Here is a 20,538-nt window from a genome sequence, read left to right on the forward strand (position 1 = left end):
TGTATCAACTTCAAATATTGTGTATATCAAATAACTCGCTGAATCTTGAGTTGCATTGGTTGGAAGCATGGAATCAACTCAAGTTAGGGCATGGTCTCAATTCTTGGAGAGCCACATTCCACTCTCAGAATCCCAGTTCCAAAACAACATGTAAAAATTAGTTAGAGACTAGAGATGAGTGGTCAGATCGTGAAGGGACTTGGCACTCTGTGTGTGAGATTTGATTGAAGAAATGGAAAAGTTAGCCTGAAGGATAAACTTAGATGAAAACAAGGTATCACTAGACTATCACATAGGAAAGAAATTAGATTTTATCTACAAGGTCCCAACAGGTAAACTATCTTTAGTGGGGAGAATTAACAGAGAGGTTTTTGTCTCGGTAAAAAAGGAATTTTGATGGGTGAAAACTGATGGGATAAGTAACAGTGGTTTTCTTCACTGTAAAAAAGAATGCGTGTCCTTTTAAAAAATCAGAAAGCAAAAAATGTTGAGATATAAACAGTGTTAATGTTTTTAAACCCCACCATCTGTTTAAACTCAAGCATGCTAGTACATTGTTGAAAAAAGTTTCAAGTTTAATAGTTCACCAAACTTGGCAGACGTTCATCCAGCGGTTGGTCCAGAGCTCCTCTGTGAAGTTACAGACAGGATGGCACTTAAATTAAATAACATTTTGGGTCCTTTCAAATTTGAGGGCCTTATATCTAATTATCCTACAAATGCAAGAAGCATCAATTCTATTGAGATCGTAGCTTCTATAACTGACCTTGGCTCGAGGCCGCCCGTGAATTTGTGTTAGCTCAATCCTTGGATTCTAACAGGCTTTATCCACTGCTGGTTAACTAGAATGGAAAGCCGATGTAGTTGCCAAGCAACCCAGATTTGGAGAAATATGCCTCCTTGTTCTAGTGTACCAGATAAGTGGATAAACAAGCATTCTTTTGAAATGACTCAATCTTCTCTTATGGGTATACTTATAAATGAAAGAGAACCAAGACAGATCTTTAGGTAATTCAAGGCAAAAATTTCTCTGAATAAATAATCTAGTAATTTAAAAGCCCAAATGGCTTGACCCATGTGAATAATTTCCTCAGTCTTTCATCTTAGTGTGTGAGTAGTACATCTCGGCAGCCGTTATGTTTCTCTGTGAGTGCACGGTGTATGGTGTAGCCACAGAGATGTAGAAAAGACGATAGACTCAGCGGCTAAGTGTGCAACTGTATTTATTCTATAATTTGGAGTTGACCTGTGAGTTGGAATATCTTTTTTTAGAATCTTGGACTACAGTCAGTAGCTGCTAACAAGACAATGAGGTCAGTTTCTGGCAGCAATGAAATGGCTGCTACCCCAACTAGACTGTGAGCTCTTTGAGGGCATTTATTTTTGTGTTTCACAATGTCCAGAAAGCATAGAATACTAGACATTAATTTATGATGATTACAGATCAAAGATGTCCTTGCCATAATGTATACTCATTTACATTTCCCAAATTTATGAGCACAAAATATACATATAATATTAAATAGGTAAAATAAACACCTACCAATCAAGATACCCGACATGATGCAAGTGAATCCTCTGAATATATTTACTATTATTGTGCCACTGCAAAGCTTAAGCTGAGAAAAGAGCCTTTCATGAAACAGTGGTCAAATATTGATATTCATTTATCAAACCTTTTCCAACAACTCACTGCCATGCTTTAATTTAAAAGATGGTGGGGCTTCAAAATATTAAGTCCTTATAGCTCAACATTTTTCTTTTTCTGTTAACAATGACATGTATTCTTTTGCAATGAAGACAACCATCATGATTTTATAATGTAGAAAACCAAGTAATATTCCAACTATTCCCAGTAGAGAGATCGTCATTTGACTCAACTGTGCTACCCCAGCCCCTGTTGGTGCCCGCAGGGCAAGGCGTGAGACATATGGATGCAGCGGAAATCTTGAACACTGGGGCCGATGGCCCCTCCTTGTTCATCGCCTGCTCTAGAGTTGGCCTGGATTAAAGGGCTGGAAGCCTTGCTTCAGTCATGGCTAAAAACCGTGCGGTGGGTGTAGCTACAACTCCCCCCCCCCCCGCAAGCCACAAAACCTACTGAGCCCTCCCTACTCCCACCGCTAACCCACCCTCCACTCTTGTGATTTCTAGGGGTTCTGCATTGACAACAGCTTGGGGAGTCACCAGATCCAAAAAACAAGAGGAAGGAATGAAGGACAGTTTTCTCGCAGCCTTGCAGGGCAAAGTGTTGGAGGGAGAAAAACTAAGTGGTCTCTTTAAGAGAAAGATCATGTCTCAGTCCCTTTTGTAGCCCTATCATCCTAGCCTGGTGCTTGAACTCAGCGGAGAGGTGAGGAATGTAGCCCATGGGGAGGGGACCATGGCTGCATTATCTCCATAAAAGGGTGTGAGGGATTTTTCAAGCTTATGAGGATCTGGGATGTAATTTTACTTCTGCCACTGGTTTATGGTCTTGGAGAAGTGAGCTAATCTGTGCTGTGATTCTTTGAGACACATAAGTAAGGTTGACTTGCGTCCTCTTTACAGTGCCTTTGCCCGTAACCTTTTGGGTCCACATGAAGGCTTATGTTTCCAGAGAGACAGCAGCATTCTCCTGGAATGTTCGGTTCATATCATCAGTAGCACCTGTCAGCCCTTTCAAAGCTCAGATCCAAGATTCATAATTTCCCACTTCAGAGGCACCTCAGGTGCTCACAATAAGAAAGGAAGTACACACAGAAAACAAAGCGCACCACTGACAAATGATCATGGGAACTCTGAAATCATCTTTTAGGCGAAAGTAGCTCTTTCCTATACTCTGGTGGAAGCCAGCCTGGAGGTATGCTAACAAGTATCCGATGCAACTCTGTAATATGTAAGAAGCAGCTTTCTCTTAGGAAGAAGATCCTTGATGGTGTTTAAAGGATTCTACTTACTAATGGAGGTGTGAAAACATTGACTTTCAAAATTTAAAGAGTATCTAGGTTTCTTTTAGGACGATGTGCCAAGGCAAAATGAGAAGCACAGTACCATTAGGCTTTGTTTGTGTGCATATATCCAGGAGAATTTTAAAAATCCAATTAATTCTTAATTCAAGGCGTTGTCTTAGTAACTCCTATTCCAGGATGCTCCGTGCTTGCAACATAATTCATAGCTTCACCAAAGCAGGAGAAAAATAGAGAAAGACAGAACCTTAAAATACCTTTGCCAATTAAATTCTGAATTATTTTTGACTCGGAGATAGTCAGTCATTTTATTTAAGCTGTTAAGGATGATAAAGAACACATTGATTCCTTATGTTTCCACTTATATTTCCATTACTTCAAAATCCTCAGTGTGTTTTGGATTTTCACTTAATCCCTTTTTACCGCCAATCCAAGATGTTAAAATAGATACAAAGACCAGCTTAGTATTGGATCTATACCCGGAAGGTTAATTCCAAAATAATGGAATTCATGACTCAAGTCACCAAATTCCCATAATCCCAGGGCGATCTCAAGAAATGTTTAAGATGCGAAGAGTAAATGGTACAGTGAACCCAGAAGTTACGTCCAAAACCAGCTAATACTTTCTCATTCATCCTTTGTAATGAGAAGTTCATTGCTGAGGGCAGAAAGATCACGATGATGGCACAGGTCCAGAGCAAACCTCAAAGATTTATTCAACATTCCAAAACCTGCCCTTGATTAAGCCTTTTCTTATATGGTAGGTTCTTATGGAAGGTTCTGTTCATTAGTAGTGAAAAGCTATTCCCAACTCACTTTTCCTCCATGTCCCCACTACAGAGGCTTCAAAGCCAAATACTCGCTTTTTGTAGCTTTTTGTCTAGCTTGGGATAATATGATAGCACAGGAACATGTGACAAGCAGAAGTCTGCTAGCGTTTCTTGGTAAACTTTCTGTCCCCATTAAAGGAATCCTAGCAAGACCTTTCTCCTCATTGCTGTCTTGAATGCAGGCATGACGTCTGAATCTTTGTCAGTTGTGTGGCCACCACGAAACCACAGTCCTAAGAAAAGACCGAGAAACATTCAACAACACATGTCACTGGATAAACACCAGCAGCTACCTGTTCCCAGAACTTTAATATGAAAACAAGGCCTTATTTAAGATACTATAGATCAGGTTTTGTGGTGTTTCCAACCCAAGCATCCTTAGCTAATAGAGTGTTATACATTCATCTTTTTGTAATTCCTACAACAACCTGCAAGGGAGCCATTATTACCCCTATTTTATAAATGAGGAAACTGAGGCACAAAGAGTTTACATTGCTTGTCCAAGGCTAGACAATGGTCTCACCACTTTGCTAGTGTTTCCAACTTTTTATGTAGGTTTCATTTCCTGACTAAACATTAATGCTTCATGCACTTATATCATTCTTCTACTCTTCCTCATATGTGTGTGTGTTTGTGTGTATGTGTGTGTGTGTTGTATTATTCCTACCAGGAAATTTAGGTTCTAGCCTAGTTTTACTACGGCCTGCCTGCAAGGCCTCTCCTCCACTCAGTTTCCTCTTCCATAACATGATGGGCTGGATTAAAGTTTGCAAGTCTCTTCCAGACCTAAAGTCCTATGATTGCTGTCATGTGCTCATAAGACTGTGAGCTTCACAGCACCAGGGATTATTTCTTGTTTGTTTTCAAGCTCATTGTTTCTGCCCCTGGCAGATAGGCAGTCATTTTACTGAGTTATGGATGGTCTAATTAACTTCCTCTCTAAGGACCTACAAAAGAAACATAAAAAGGATGGTCTAAAGTACCATGGGGAATGTTATGAGGAAATATTAATTCAAGCTCATAAACTGGAGACTGGAAACAATGCTTCTTAGAAGAAAGATAACCTAGAAGTACAAGGACTCGTTCATCTTCTCCAGGGATGTTTGGTGCGTATCTCTCAGGTGTCTGGTCTCTTTTGAGCATGGAGCTAGTTGGGATGTTATAAAAAGTGGCATTACAGTCGGGAGGATGTGCATAAAAAGTTACTGTGCAGCACAGTGAGTGTGATGATAAAAGGACATTCGGGGGAAGAGAAAAGACCCAGGGAATTCAGCCTGACGAGAGGAGGGCAGCTCCACAGTGGAAGTGATAGAGAGCTGAGCTAACTTTTGAAGGATGATTATGGATTTCAACAGCAAGAAGAGGGGCAAGGATGACTCTTGCTAAGGAAATATGTCCAAATCCAACTTAGGCACAGAAGAACATGTTTGAGAACCGAAGAATGCTGAAGTGTAAGAGCATGAGTGGGGGGTTTGGAGAAGAGTCTGGAGAACTAAGAATGGGCCTAGTTATAAAGGGTGGTAGCCAGGCTGAGGGGAATGGACTTATTTTGGTAGGCAATGTGGCCCAAGGAATATCGTCAGATTTCAAGCTTTAGAAAGATTACTTCATAATATGAATTTTGGAAAAATGGCCAATGCACAGTAGCCTCCCTGGTACTGGATATCCATAAAATGCTTCACAGTTATATTGTCTATGACTAAGATTGATAGAAGGGTAGCAGAAGACCTAAAAGGAGAGTGTTTGAAGGTTCCAGGGGTAAGATATGAATTAAGACATGGTGATGGGGCATGAAAGGACACTCATAAGTGATGTCAAGGAGACAGATGATAATACTTGATAACTGAATCAAATGATGAGGCAGGGATGCTGATGATCAAGAGTGTAACATTCGGGAACCAAGCACAGGGAGGAAGTTTTGTTGAGCCAGATGATGAGGTTTGCCTTGGACACATTAAATTTAGAATGCCACGCAGTATCTGAGGGCGAGATATTTAGTAGAACATTGTACAAATATAGGTCTGGTTGCTTAAAGTAGAGACAATCATGAGCACTTAGCACAGTGGTTCTCAGTCCTTTGAAAACCAGCATCCTCTTGACACAACAAACAGTAATGCCCCTGCAGTAAGTAAATAATATGCTTATATATATGTTTTTAAGAATCCAAACAACACCAGGTAAAGGAGAGGTAAAAGGAAATCAGGGTTTTTTTGAAATAAAAACTTAATATCTAATAATCAGACATAACTACACTTACAGTGAATATAAAATATATATAAAATATGTATCTAAGATTATTTTCTGAAGGACACATTCATTTGCTCATTCCTTTAACAGCTGTTGGTGTCATCTAGGGTACAAGTACAGTTTTAGGCATTGGGGAAACAGAAGTGAAATAAAGAGACCCAATCTCCTGCTTTCCTGGAAAATTCTCTAACACGGCAAGACAGACAAGCAAATATAAAAGTAAATGATATCATGAGTTCTTACAGTGATGAGAGCTACAAGAAATAATTTAGACTATGGATGGAGGGTGATTAGTGGGGGAGGGAAGTATCAGCAGTGACCTAAGATGGAGACAAGCTGGGTGTGTTTGAGGAGCAGAAAGAAGGCCAATGTAGGAAGAATGTCATATGTTAAGATGAAAAACGTGGAAGGAAGTACAAGTCTATCATGAAGAGCCTTGAAGGTCAAAATAGGAAGTTGAAGTTTTGTCTTAAGTGCCATATGAAACCATGGAAAATTTAATCATCTGATTTACATTTTAAAAAGCGTGTTTCTAGAGCTTCCAATTAGTGATAGCATGACAGACTAGATTTCCTAAATGAAATCTAATCTCATTAAAATGGGGAAATGTAATCCCTTCCATTAAAAACAAACTAAAAATTCCAATAATTTTATATTTCTAATACTTTAAAAGTCTTGCAAACAAGTAAGGAATTTGCAGATGCCAAAATGAAATGAAAACAGGAATCCTAGGAGGGTAAATCCTTAGAACTGGCTTTTACACTAAGGATGTTTGCTCATCTGTAGTGATCTTATACTCTTTGTTTTGCTTGATGCTCAGGCACACAGAAGGAGATGAAGGCTAGGGGCCCACCCAATGCTGGGAGTATAATAAGAACCCTCCATATAAAAGCTCAGTTTCCCAAAAGGACGGAATCTTAAAGAGGTGAACAAGAAAAGAAACCACAGTGCAGAAAGACGAAGCAGGTGCTCCCATAGAAGGTTGATGGGAATATAAAAGTTTTACCACTTTGAAAGATGGTAGCAAGTTTCCTATAAACTAAACATAATCCCACGCTATGACCCAGCAATCCTATTCCTGAGGTCATTTACCACAGGAAGATGAAAACATACGTCCCCAAATGACTTGTGTGGGAATATTGACAGAAGCTTTATTGTATTGGAAACAGTGTCAAGAGCTCACCACCACAGAATGGATAAATAAATTGTGGTGTATGTATACAATAGAATACTAGCTAGCAATAAAGAAGAACAAACTACAGATACACTGAACAGCATGAATACATTTCAAAAACGTTATGCTAAGTGAAGAAACCTCACACAAAAGAGCACAAAATGTATGATTCTATTTACATGAAATCTAGAATGCACTAAACTATCGAAGGAGGGAAAAAAAGTCAGAACAATTGATGTTTCCTAGGGTTAGGGATAGGGGGACAGGTGCTCATTGCGGAGGGTAGGAGAAGACTTTCTGGTGTTATTGTAATGTTCTATATCTCGAGAAAACTGGAACTCATGAAACAGAAAAATTCTAAATCCATCTATTTTGTGTAATTTAATTTTATTCTCCCAAAAGAAAGAACTATAAATAAATATTGACTCAATTAATAATCTCATGTATGCTGAAGTGCTTAGGGGGGCATGTACTTTCAAATGCATCCAAACACTGTGGGTGATGGACAGATAAGGAGTAGATGCGTAGGAAGATATGTAAATAAAACAGAGTGTAGTAAGTGTTCACAAGAAAATAATGGAAGAAGAAAGAAAGTCTGAAAATGTGCCCATCTTGACTTTGAAGGTAGGTGGAAAGGTAAAAAAGAATTCATAGTATCCCAAAGGAAGAGTTTAATTTAAATGGTCCTATGTTGGGCTCTTGGGTGGCTCAGTCGGTTAAGCATCTGACTTCGGCTCAGGTCATGATCCCGTGGTTTGTGGGTTTTGAGTCCCACATCGGGCTCTGTGCTAATGGCTCAGAGCCTGGAGCCTGCTTCGGATTCTGTGTCTCCCTCTCTCTCTGTCCCTCCCTTGCTCATGCTCTGTCTCTGTCTCTCAAAAATAAACATTAAAACATTGTAAAACTAAAAAAAAAAAAAAAAAAAAAAAAAAAAAAAAAAAGGTCCGTTGGTTGTTAGTCCCCATAAGCAACTGGGAGAAACAAATGCAAGAAGAATGTAAGTTCAACCAGGGACTCAATGGACTTTCTTTGATAGAGTTTTAAAGATAATGAGCTCATAAACAAAAATCTCACAGAATGCAAGGAAACAGGAGGCTGTGAGAACCGGCAACCCCCCCCAAAACAAAAACAAAAACAAAACAAAACAAAACCAAATGCCCACAACAGATTGCCAAACAGTAGCATGTGAATGATCACATAGACTATGTTTAATATGTTTAAAGAAGTATGAGAGGCTTATACTTATGAGCAAAGAACAAGAAACTATAAGATTTTATCAAGTAGGTTACATAAAAGGATATCTAGAAATAAAAGGAAAAATAACATAAGGTTAAAACTCAGTGGATGGAGTGAAAGACACACAGAATAGGCACAACTGAAGACAGTGTGAGTTAACCAGAAGACATCTACACCACAGCTCAGAAAGAATGAGAGGCAGATAATATATAAAGATGTTAAGCACCAAGGCAGATAGAGAGGGAAGGTCCAACATATATGAAACTGGAGCTTTGTAAAAAGGCAGAGAGAGGAGAGGAGGAAGTTGTTTGAGACAAATGCTGAGAACTGAGAACAGAATTATTAAAATATATCAATCCTTAGACTCAGGCTACCCAAAAGTATTAGCAGTACGATAAATAAAAAGAAATGCATAGCTCCACTATATCCAAAGTAAATTGCAAAAGGCAAAAAGAAAAGAATATTTTTAAAGCAGCCAAAGAGAAAAGGTAGATTACCACAAAGATATGGTGGTTAGATTTACAGATGACTTCTCCACAGCAAGATTAGAAGCAGAAGACAATGGAAACATATACTGAAGGTTTTTAGGACACAATTGTAAACCCAGATTAATACATATTGTGACACTATATTTCAGGATGAGTGTAAAATAAAGACATTTCCAGCCGTGTCTCTTCTGCTTACATTTCACCAACCAAATCAGTTTGGATGATTATGTCTAATATCAAGGTTTTGGGTGTGCAGAAGGGGAGGAAACCAGAGACCTTGATGAGCATTAGTTACTATAGCATATAGGGCAAATTACATAGGTAGCAAGAACAGTAAAAGCAGGGCAAATTAGAAACACAAAATTCAAGAGAGTAGCTACCTTTGGAGGAGAGAAGGGGACATGACTGAGGAAGGGCATACATGGAGCTTCAAATTTATTTATTTGTAATATTCTCTTTCCTAAGCTGTGTGATGGGTGCATTTGGTATTTGTTTTATTACATATACAATGTATAATGCTATGTTAAGAATGACAGATATTTAACTAGACATAGTAAATATATAACTATATGACTAAACTATATTGAAATAATACAAATGTTAAATGTATGACTACCTAATATATAAAAACAATATAGGGGCACCTGGTGGCTCAGTCAGTAAGCATCCGAATTTAGCTCAGGTCGTGATCTCACAGTTCGTGAGTTGACCTCATGTGGTACTCTCTTCTGTCAGCACGGAGCCCGCTTTGGATCCTCTGTCCCCCCCCGCCCCCCGCTCTCTGCCCCCTCCCTGCTCATGCTCTCTCTCTCTCAAAAATAAATATACATTAAAAAAATAAATACAGTTCAATTGTTAGTGTGTGTATATACATATACAGGTATTTGTGTGTGTATTCATTTATTTATATGGTTGATTGATATAAAAAACGTCAGATCACTCTGGCTACTTTGCAGGGTGGAACTGGGGAAAGTAGTGAGAAGGCTGTTGCAATAAACCAAATGAAGCATGAGAAGAGCTTAGCCCGGAGCAATGGTAATGGAGATCAGAGAAAGTGGGTGAGTTCATGACACATTTTGGAGATGGAGACAAATGAGGAAATTGGATTTGAAAGTGGAGGAAAAGACAGGAAATAAGAACTGCTAATATTTCAGCCTGTATTACTAGGTGGATGGAGATATCATTAATTGAGAACAGGATTAGGAAGGAAAAGTTTGATGACTGCAGGCAAGAATTCTCTTTCTGCCTACTAAGGTTTGGATACCTACTAGATATTAAAAGTGAAGATACCAAGTAGACAGATAGCATTAACAGTTTGGGGGAGAGGTCAGGGCTTGAGATGTAAATTAGAGAGTCCTGGGCCTATAGTGATATTCATCATTTGTAATATTAAAAGATATGAAATGTTTAAGTGTATGTAATAGCTAGCTAGATACATAAATTATGATATTCATAATGGAATATCACATAGCCATTAAGCAAGGGCGTAGATTCACATAGAATGACACTAAAGGTGTTCAGAATATATTGTTAAACTTAAAAAGCACTTGGCGTGTGTATTGTATGATTTGTGTAAAAAGTAATCACATTATATGTTTGCGTGTGGGTGGAAAATTTCCGGAAGATACATAACTAGGCATCAACAGTGGTTACTTGTCCAGAAGTGGGGTAGAGGCAGGATATGGGGAGAATGGATTTTGCTTACCCTTCTTTATTATTTTAAATTTAACTTGAATATGTAATTTATAAGTAAATACCAAGTAAATACCTTGGTGATTTGTGGTGGTGGTCGTGTTTTTTCAAAAGGGTAGTTCAGGGTAAGAGGGGAACAGAACCAAACTAGGGCCATGGAGTCCTGGTTTCCTCACTGGCTCTGTGTGTGACCTGGGCCCCAGTCCTCTCTTCCACTTCGGCTTTAATTTTCTCATCAGTAAAGCATCATCATTCAGCAAACAGATCTCTGTATTCAAATTTGCACCGAGGTTAATTTTACCTTATGCTATACTCTATTCAGGCTTATTTGTTTATACACAAATCAACACGTGGATTCAAATATAGTAAAATCTTAAATTGTGAGTAACTTGTTCTGCGAGGGTTCCGCAAGGGGAGCAAACATTTCTAATCAATTTTAACTTGATCAATGAGTGATGTCTGCCAGACAAGTACTTTATGATGCTGAATGTCACATGATCAAAACTGAGCCAATGGTTCTTCTCTCTATTTGTTCTTCTCTCTCTCTTTCTTTCTCTGTGGGATTGTGGGTGATCATTTCCCATGCTCAGATGTTTGGTCTCAGGCTGCAGTGTTTGGCAGAAATCAATGATTTTCCACAAAGTTGGAGGGTACCCACAGCTGGGACTAGTGTATCTTTTGTCAGTTCAAAGCACCTATGGACAGTCCTTTGCTTTTCCTGACAAGAGGAAGCTTAGGAATGCTTTGCTTCATTCTAGGTCAGGCTGCCTGCCGACAGAGACCCTTTCCTCTGCTGCCTTATTGCCAGTTACATTAAATCCAGGTATGATAAGAGTTTACTAATACTGTACTATAGTCAACATCCGTTAGTGAACTGAAAGTTGTCCCTCACAATAACCCTCCTCTTCTTGTCTCCCTCACACCAGCCATGAAGGTTTTCAAGGGTAATGCAGATAATTTGTTTATTTTTCTTTGATATTTTGCATTTTACTTATTATTTTGTATTATATTACAGTATTGTAATCATTTTTATATGAATATTTTTGGGTTGTGGCACAAATCATCTGAGTTTCTATTATTTCTTATGGGGAAATTCGCTTTGATATACAAGTGCTTTGGATTACAAACATATTTCTGGAATGAATTAGGCTTGCAAACCAAGGTTTTACTCTACTCTGTTTTCCATCATTCTGATCCAATCCATCCAATTCCATTCAATTCACCCTATATCATTCAATCAGCAGGGCATCTCCTACGTCCCAGACACTGTGTAGGTGACAAGACAATACTAAAAGGCTATCCTCACAAGTGTCCTTGTAGTTGGGGAGGTAGTCATGCAAACAGTTGTAATACCCTGTGTAATAGTACAGAAGTTCTAGGGGCAACCTGAGTGACTCAGTCGCTTAAGTGTCCGACTTGGGCTCAGGTCATGATCTCACAGTTCGTGGGTTCGAGCCCTGCATCAGGCTCTGTGCTGACAGCTCGGAGCTGGATCATGCTTTGGATCTGTGTCTCCCTCTCTGTCTCATTGCCTCTCCATCCCTCTCTCTCTCTCAAAAATAAATAAACATTAAAATTTTTTTTAAAAAAATGCAGAAGTTCTAGAGGTGAAACAAAGGAAGGAGTGATGAGCCTTTTCCGGTGGAGACCAGACTCCATTGCAGTTTACCGATAATATCTGCTCGTCCTTCCTGAGAGAAAATTCTACTTTCCCAACTCACTGAAGGCATGGGTGGCTGTGAGACTTGCTTTTGCCACTGAAGTGCGAGAAGTGCAAAAGTTTACGAGCGAAAGTTTGAGAGCACTTTGTGCTTTGCCACATTTGTCTTCTGTCACTGACCAGCCACATTCCAGATGGCTTCCGCCATGTCATCCTGGAGTCAGCAACCACGATGGCCTGTAGCTTGAGTGGGATTCAAACTTGGTCATTCTCAGCCACTGAGATTTGAGGGTCCATTCGCACTGCACGTCTGTGAGGGCTGACCGATGCTATTGGGCTGGGTCTTCCAAACAATGTAAGGCAATAACTTAGTAAAAACGTTAGGACCCAGGAGCACCCAAAACCGTATCCTTTGTGGGCAGGGAGTCTCAAGATAATCCCAGGAAGGAGAGCACATCACACTTGATAGTTCACTTTTGTTCCAGAGGACGGCGGCATGTCTCCTCAGCAAGTGATGAGAACACAATTTCTGTCATATTCCCCTTTTTAGTCAGTTGCCACGTAAACTTATACATAAATTAGCCATACTGTAAGCCATACTGTTCAGCCTTTTGAAAGGAGAGCAGGAAAAGTCTGTTCCTTGGTCCAGACTGCTCCGTTGAATTTCCTAAAAAGAAAACACTACTGTCTGACAGGAGGTGGATGGCGGAGAAGTGGAAATGTATCTGGAAGCAAGAACTTAACCAAGATATCAGGCTCTGGGGTTCTTGGAGCGCCTTCTGCAACTCCCAGATGGCAACCCAAAGCATTTATTAGGGCTCTCATGACTTTTTGTTTTTCTTACCTCTTTCTCTTTGCCCATGAAGCTGATATTTTTCTAGGTAGAAAACAAGACAGCTGTTAATATTGGCATACTGAAGAAAAGACACAGCGTTTTAAATTCATGACCACTAACCTTTGCATTCCTTGAGAGCCACCTGGTAGTCCTAATCTGTTCCTGTCAACAATCCACTCTCCTAGCCTTTTATTGTAGACCTTCTCCTCCCTCCTCAAAACATAAAGTCCTGGCACTCACGGAGCTTAAATTCTGGGGACACGGAGAGCCAGAAATGAATAAACAAGCAAATATATTTTTCAGATAGGTGATAGAGGTAATGACAAAGAATAAAGCAGGAAAAGGGACAGAGAATGATAGAGGTGGGCAGGAGGAGGTGGTGTTTTTGGACTGGCTAGTTCGGGACGTTTCTCTGATAAGATGACATTTAAACAAAGAACAAGAGGATATAAGGGAGTTGGCCTTGTGGACACGCAAGGGAAGAGCATTCCAGGCACAGGGAACTGCATGGCAAAGGTCCTGAGGCAGGAGCGGTGCTTGCTGTGTTCGAGGAAGTGCAAGGAAGAAAGTGCAGCTAAAAGAAGTGGAGAAAGTAAGGGGAGAGCGGAAGGAGATGAGGTCAGAGGTGGCAGGGAGCATCCAGAACACACAGAACTTTGTAGACCATGCTCACTTTCATCACCCCCACTCTTTTTTTTTTTTTTTTTAATTTTTTTTCAACGTTTTTATTTATTTTTGGACAGAGAGAGACAGAGCATGAACGGGGGAGGGGCAGAGAGAGAGGGAGACACAGAATCGGAAACAGGCTCCAGGCTCCGAGCCATCCGCCCAGAGCCCGACGGGGGGCTCGAACTCATGGACCGCGAGGATCGCGAGATCCCGCAAGATCGCGAGATCGTGACCTGGCTGAAGTCGGACGCTTAAACCGACTGCGCCACCCAGGCGCCCCTCATCACCCCCACTCTTAACTAATGATTTTACTTCGTATTTCACTGAAAATGGAACCAAATCAAAGAGAACTTTTACGTCACCACCACACCTACTGGCCTATCTGTACCTTTATAGTTTGGCTTCTCTCCTCCTACCTTGGGAGACCGACCACATTCCAGCCTATTTGACCACCTGATCTCCATCTCTGCCTGTGGATGACATCGCTCCTGACATTGTCCAGTGTCCTGTGTTGTTAATATTTTCCTCTCTACCACGCAATTCTTTCTTGCTATAATCTTCTAACTTAAAACATCCTCCTTTGACTCCTCCATTCTTTGCTTCTCCCTAACAGAAACATTTCCTTTGTCTGTCTTGTCTACCTGTCTTCATTCCTTCTATCCCGCCCATTCCTGAACCCAGGACAGGCGACGCTTGCTCCCACCCCCTTCCAAAAATCTGTGTCAGGGTCACCGGTAGCTGCCATGTTGCCAAACCCGTTGCTTATTTCCTAATTCTCGCCTAGAAGCTGGTTGGTTTTACTTGACACAGTTCATCACTTCCTCCCTCTTGAGGCATTTTCTTCCTGGATCTCTTAATTCCCCTTGGCAGCTGCTCCTTCTCAGTCTCCTTCGCTGGAACTTCCTTTCCTTCCCCACCTCTCAGTGTCGGGATGCTGCAGGGCTCAGCCCCTCAGTCCTCTTCTCATTACCCTTAACACTCATGCCTACATGGTCTTACCCAGTTCCTTGGTTTAATAACACTTTTAGTTTCGTACACGGTTCTCAGAGTAAGGAAGAATTTTCTACAAACTACCCTCAAGTCTCAAGCTTCAGAACAATAAAGATTTTTTGTTCACTGTCAATTTCCATCCTGAGTGGGTAGAGGCATCAGTCATCCAGGGAGCCAGGGCAACAAATGTGTCCACAATCCCCTGGGCGGGAGAAGGAACCATGGTGAATTACACGCATACAGCTTAAAGCTTCCGCCCGAAGTGATGCAATCATTTCTGCCCTCAATTCATTGGCCGTATCGAGTCACATGGCTATGCTAAACTTTAAAGGGGTAGAAAGTACAGTCCTGTGACGGGCCTAGAATATTGGTGAACAGCTCTAATGGTTACGATAATCCTCATGGTTTTTCTCTTACACTCTGACTTCTCTGCTAAACTCTCGACTGTGGATCAAAGTGCCTATTTGACATTTTCTCTTGGATAACAAGAGACAATTCCAGACTTCGTTTTATCCAAATCAAAATTCTTGTTTCTCTCTCACCCTCATCTCATATTGCCAGATTTGTCACCTGCCTTTGGCTGACTTCTTGGGAAGTAGCAACCTCATTCTACCTGCTACTCAGGCCAAAACCTTAAAGTCCTCTGACTACTTTCTGTTCCCAGACCCACATTTTATCCATCTGCAAGTTTTGTTGGCTCTTTAATTAAAATATCTACAGATTAGAATTTCTTCTCACCCATTATTATGGCCATTCTAGTGCGGACTCCCATCATGTCTTGTGAGGATGATTGTATTAACTGTTTTCCCTATTTCCCTGGTTGCCTCACTGTATATATCCTATATTCTTCATGCAGAAGATAAAGTAATCCTCCTTAAACTTTGTCTTTTCTTGACTCTCCTGGCTCAGAACCTGTCAGTGGCTCCCTATCTCATCGCAGTAAAATCCAAAGTCATCATGGTCTATAAAGTCCTACAGCTGTTTTATAGAAGACACAATCAGGCTCTGGGCTGATGGCTCGGAGCCTGGAGCCTGTTTCCGAATGCTGTGTCTCCCTCTCTCTCTGCCCCTCCCCCGTTCATGCTCTGTTTCTCTCTGTCCCCCCCCCAAAAAAAATAATAAATAAATAAAAAAACGTTGGAAAAAAAAAAAAAGGGGCGCCTGGGTGGCGCAGTCGGTTAAGCGTCCGACTTCAGCCAGGTCACGATCTCGCGGTCCGTGAGTTCGAGCCCCGCGTCGGGCTCTGGGCTGATGGCTCGGAGCCTGGAGCCTGTTCTGATGCTGTGTCTCCCTCTCTCTCTGCCCCTCCCCCGTTCATGCTCTGTTTTCTCTCTGTCCCCCAAAAATAAATAAATAATAAATAAATAAATAATAAAACGTTGAAAGAAGACACAATCAACATCTGACTCTCCTTCCAGCCAGCCTACTTTGTCAGGGTCAAAGTCTGCTCAGAAATACACTTGGACCAATGTGTCAGTGATACCTGGATTTTAAAAAAGGAAGGAAGAAGAAAATAAGACAGAAGGAAGGAGGAAGGAGGTCTATAATGTTCTGACTGCTTCCTGTCACTTCCCTGACCTCACCTCCTACTGCTATAGAAGGCTGAACTTTCTCCTTACTCTTTTTGAACACACCAAGCACATGCTTGCTTCAGGGCCTTTGCATATGCACTTTCTTGTTCCCATAATGATCTTCCCTTAAATGTCCATATGGCTTTCCACCCTCACCATCCTCTTGTTCCCTGTTTAAATGTCATCTGATTAGAGAAACTGGTAATGTGCTACTATCCCCTTCCCATCTCCATCACTCTTCTCTTTTTTTTCTTTATGGTTTTTTTTTTTTTTTTTTTTTTTTTACCTCCTGCACAAGTATATTCACTTGATTCTTTATTTTGGTCTCCCTTGCTTCCACAATGCCAAGTTTCATGAGTTATCAAAGCTAAGTATTCCTACATCCCTAGTGCCAAAAGCAATGCCTAGCACATATTAAACACTCAATAACTATTTGTCAATGAATAATTAAGAAAACAACAACTAACGTATCTAGCCTTTATTGAATGTTTACTTCTTGTCTTACTTCATGCTTTACATTATTGTACTTACGAGTATGATACTTATAGAGGAGGAAATAGAGACTTAGACAGGGTTTTAACTTCTTAAGGTCACTCAGCCGGCAAGTGGTGGTGGAGCCTGGTTTTAGCCCCAGGTCCGTCTGCTTCCAAGTCCATGCTCCTAGCCATCATACGCTAATGACCTTGTCCTGCTGTGATTCTGGCAAACTCCCTAGTGAACAATCTATTAATGGACTCTTAAATTAGAACCTCAAAGTAAGGCAGGAATTAATAATTAACGTCACCATAAAGAAGAACTAGACAGACCTAGAAGATTATGAGCTTTAAATGGAATCAAAAAACAGATTTGGAAATTCTGTTGTTTTTAGTCCTCCATATTGGATGTAAAACCCAGATCACATTTTCATACTTAGTGACCTGATATAAAGCCCAACTCTCCAAATAACTCAGTGCCCTTGACCAATCTTAAAGTCAAACAAGAGAATCCCTGGTCAAATATCTTCCTCCCTCCCTTCATTTTCTTTAAGGAGGTGTAATTGACAAATGATAGTGTGTTTCTGACCAGACGTGACCCCAACAAATTAGGATGGCCAAAAGGAGAGTCGTATGTTGAATGCATCTTCTAAAATTGCCTCTGATCTAAGCTATCTGGTGACGTAACTGGAAAGTTCAGAGAGTGCTGCGTCAGTCTGAGCATATTCTGTTTCCCTGGAACAAGTGGCATCATTGGCTCTGTCTTCTACGAACAGCCACATTTCTTATTAATAGGGTTCTTTCTCCACAGGGCCATGGATTATTGATAGGGCTCATAGTTAGGCAAGGCCCCTGCCACCCTAGACAAACACGACACAGCTCCTTAAGCCTCAGTTCAACAGGCACAGATTCCCCTCCCAGTGGCCCATGTGCATGCTTGCCCCAGGCACTGAGAGGCTGGCTGTTGTTCAACCTACCTATCAAAGGGAAAACACCTTTCTCTGGCTAAATGAATAGAGAAGGAAGAGGGGAGGGACACTGGCAATTGTCATTGCCCTAGACAGACATCGTTACTGAACATCTCTCAAGTTGGCCAGGAAGCTCTCTCTGGACCCCAAATTTTAATTGTAACCTATTTACACACCTTCTCTTCAAGCTCTTTCTTATATCTTTCTTCTCTCTAGTTTAGGCATTTTATTATGTGTAAAAATGCACTGAAACGTGCATGGAAAAAATGCATGGAAAGTGCCTGTAAAAGAAAGTGATTACCAAAGGAATGCTCATTCAATTATTTTTCCTAACTTCTTTTCATACATATTTTAAGAGCTGCTCTGTAAGAGCACAGTAGGAGGGACTTGAAATAAGTCAGAGCGTTACTAAAACTGGAAGGAAGCCATCCTGACGTTACCTAGCCAAACTCTTTATGGATGAAGAAACAAAATGACCAAGTCAAGTGGCTTGCTCAAGTACATCATAGTGACTTGGAAGGCATGGATTGAACTTGAAGCCTTCACTTCTTAGTCCAGTGTCCTTCTAACTCGATAGCCTGCTGGCTTCCTCTGGATGTGGGTTCCTGCCTGCTATTGTCAAGATTCACTTTGTCTGTAGATCTAGGTTTTTTCCCTCTGGCTTCTATTTCAACTCTAGGAATTTGGATGTGCATCCTAACACCTGGCAAGTTGGTTATCAGTTTAGGAAAAGGTCAGTCTCCTAAAAAGTTGGGTTATAAATACATGTGACAACTATTTTCATATGTCCAATTGACATTTAAATTTTTATTTTAGGGGTGCCTTGGTGGCTCAGTTGGTTGAGCATCTGACTCTTGATCTCGGTTCAGGTCATGATCCAGGGTCACTGGATCAAGCCCCACATTGGGGCTCTGTGCTGACAGCATGGAGCCTGCTTGGGATTCTCTCTCTCCCTCTCTGCCTCTCCCCTGCCCATGCACACTTGCTCTCTCTCTCACAATAAACTTAAAAAACTTAAAAAATTTTTTTTTAAGTTGATTTATTTATTTTGAGAGAGACACAGAGAGAGTGAGCAGAGGAGAGGCAAAGAGAGAGGGAGAGAGAGAATCGTAAACCAGCTCCACACTGTCAGCAAGGAGCCTGACACATGGCTCAAACTCATGAACCACGAGTTCATGACCTGAGCAGAAACCAGAAGGGATGCTCAACTGACTGAGCCACCCAGGTGCCCCACTTAAAGAAAAAATTTTTTGACTACCGCTTCCTGTTCTTGGCCACCCTCCCGCGCACTCTCTGGAATCCTCCAAATCCTGCCGGCACATCTTAGGGCTGAGTTTGACAAAGCTGCTGAGGATGTTTAAGCATCTCAAGACCAAGCCAGCAGATGATGAGATGTTGTTCATCTACGGCCACTACAAACAAGCAACTGTGGGGGACATAAACACAGAACGGCCTGACTGCTAGATCCTCAAAGGCAAGGCCAAGTGGGATGTCTGGAATCAGCTGAAAGGGACTTCCAAGGAAGATGCCATGAAAGCTTACATCAACCAAAGTAGAAGAGCTAAAGAAAAAATATGGCATATAAGGAACTGGATTTGGCTGCCGGCAATGCCTTTCATATAAACCGATTAACAATGCCTTGTTTTTCTAATACTGTGGATGACGTGAAATGATGAAATTAGCCATGAACCTAGATCCTGAGACTCTACGGGACACGGCCCTAACAGAGTAAGGGCTGAAATGGTTACTGACGTGCTCTGAGTAGCTTTATCTGTAGATCAGTTAAAAGTACATTTGTTACTTTAAAAAAATTTTTTTTAAAGATTCTTTCTCCCTCTCCCCTGCTGTCTAAATAAAAAAATAAACAAATGTATTTTACTTTATTTGAAAACTAATCAGTATATATCAGAAGTCACCTCTTAACACAAGCTATATCCCTAGGGTCCTGCCACTTATAACACACCAATTCCTACATTTCAAAAAAAAAAAAAAAAAAAAGAGCAAATACAGCCGCAGAAAAAGAAGAGAACTTACTATTATTATTGTTATTAGATACCAGGATGAAAAAGGCATTAAATACAGATACATGAATTCATATTGAAAATAAAAATTCTGTTAATGCGGCTGTTTTAAAGATGGCACCAAATACTTTTTACTTCTCCAAGAGGTGGGGTCTAAGTCCCCTGGCACTGAGTCTGGATGGCCTTCCTGACTCACTTGGACTCCACGGAACGTGGCTAGGCCAGGAGAAGCCGGGCAGCTTGCACCTTGCTCCCTGCAGTCCTGGGCCATCGTGTAAGGGGTGGACAACTCCAAGGCCGTCCCTCTGGAGGCACCACCTGCCCCAGGCTCCAGCTGTTCCCAGCCACCAGGCCTTCCGTTGGCTTGGCCATTCTACTCATGGCTGCTCCTTGTAGAGCGACGAGGGCTTTTACCACTGTGCCCTTTCGAATTTCTGACCCACAGGCAGCGAGCATAAGCAAGTTGCTGTTTTTTGTTGTATACTGCTAAGTTCTTGGCTGGTCCTATTACAGTGCCATGGATCCTGCAGCATTCATAGAGTTCAATGCTTCTTCTCTTCGTTCATATTTATAATTCTTCACACCTCAGTGCGCACTATGTTTATTCTACCACCCTTAGAGAATACTTGGTCTCATTCTTCTCGGCATTTGCACGTTTGTACGTTGTTTTATGCTTGGATTCGGGTCCGGATTAACGGGTATCTCCTCTGTGTCTGAAAAAAAAATCTATAAACAC

The 20,538-nt window shown here is 41.0% G+C and overlaps 1 pseudogene; it reads left to right on the forward strand.

The window, feature by feature from the left end:
- The first annotated feature begins 19,111 nt into the window (after positions 1–19,111).
- LOC115515052 lies at positions 19,112–19,381 on the forward strand (annotated as a pseudogene).
- The last annotated feature ends 1,157 nt before the right edge of the window (positions 19,382–20,538 follow it).

The sequence above is a fragment of the Lynx canadensis genome, chromosome B2 (genome assembly GCF_007474595.2).
Source record: "Lynx canadensis isolate LIC74 chromosome B2, mLynCan4.pri.v2, whole genome shotgun sequence".
NCBI lineage: Eukaryota > Metazoa > Chordata > Mammalia > Carnivora > Felidae > Lynx > Lynx canadensis.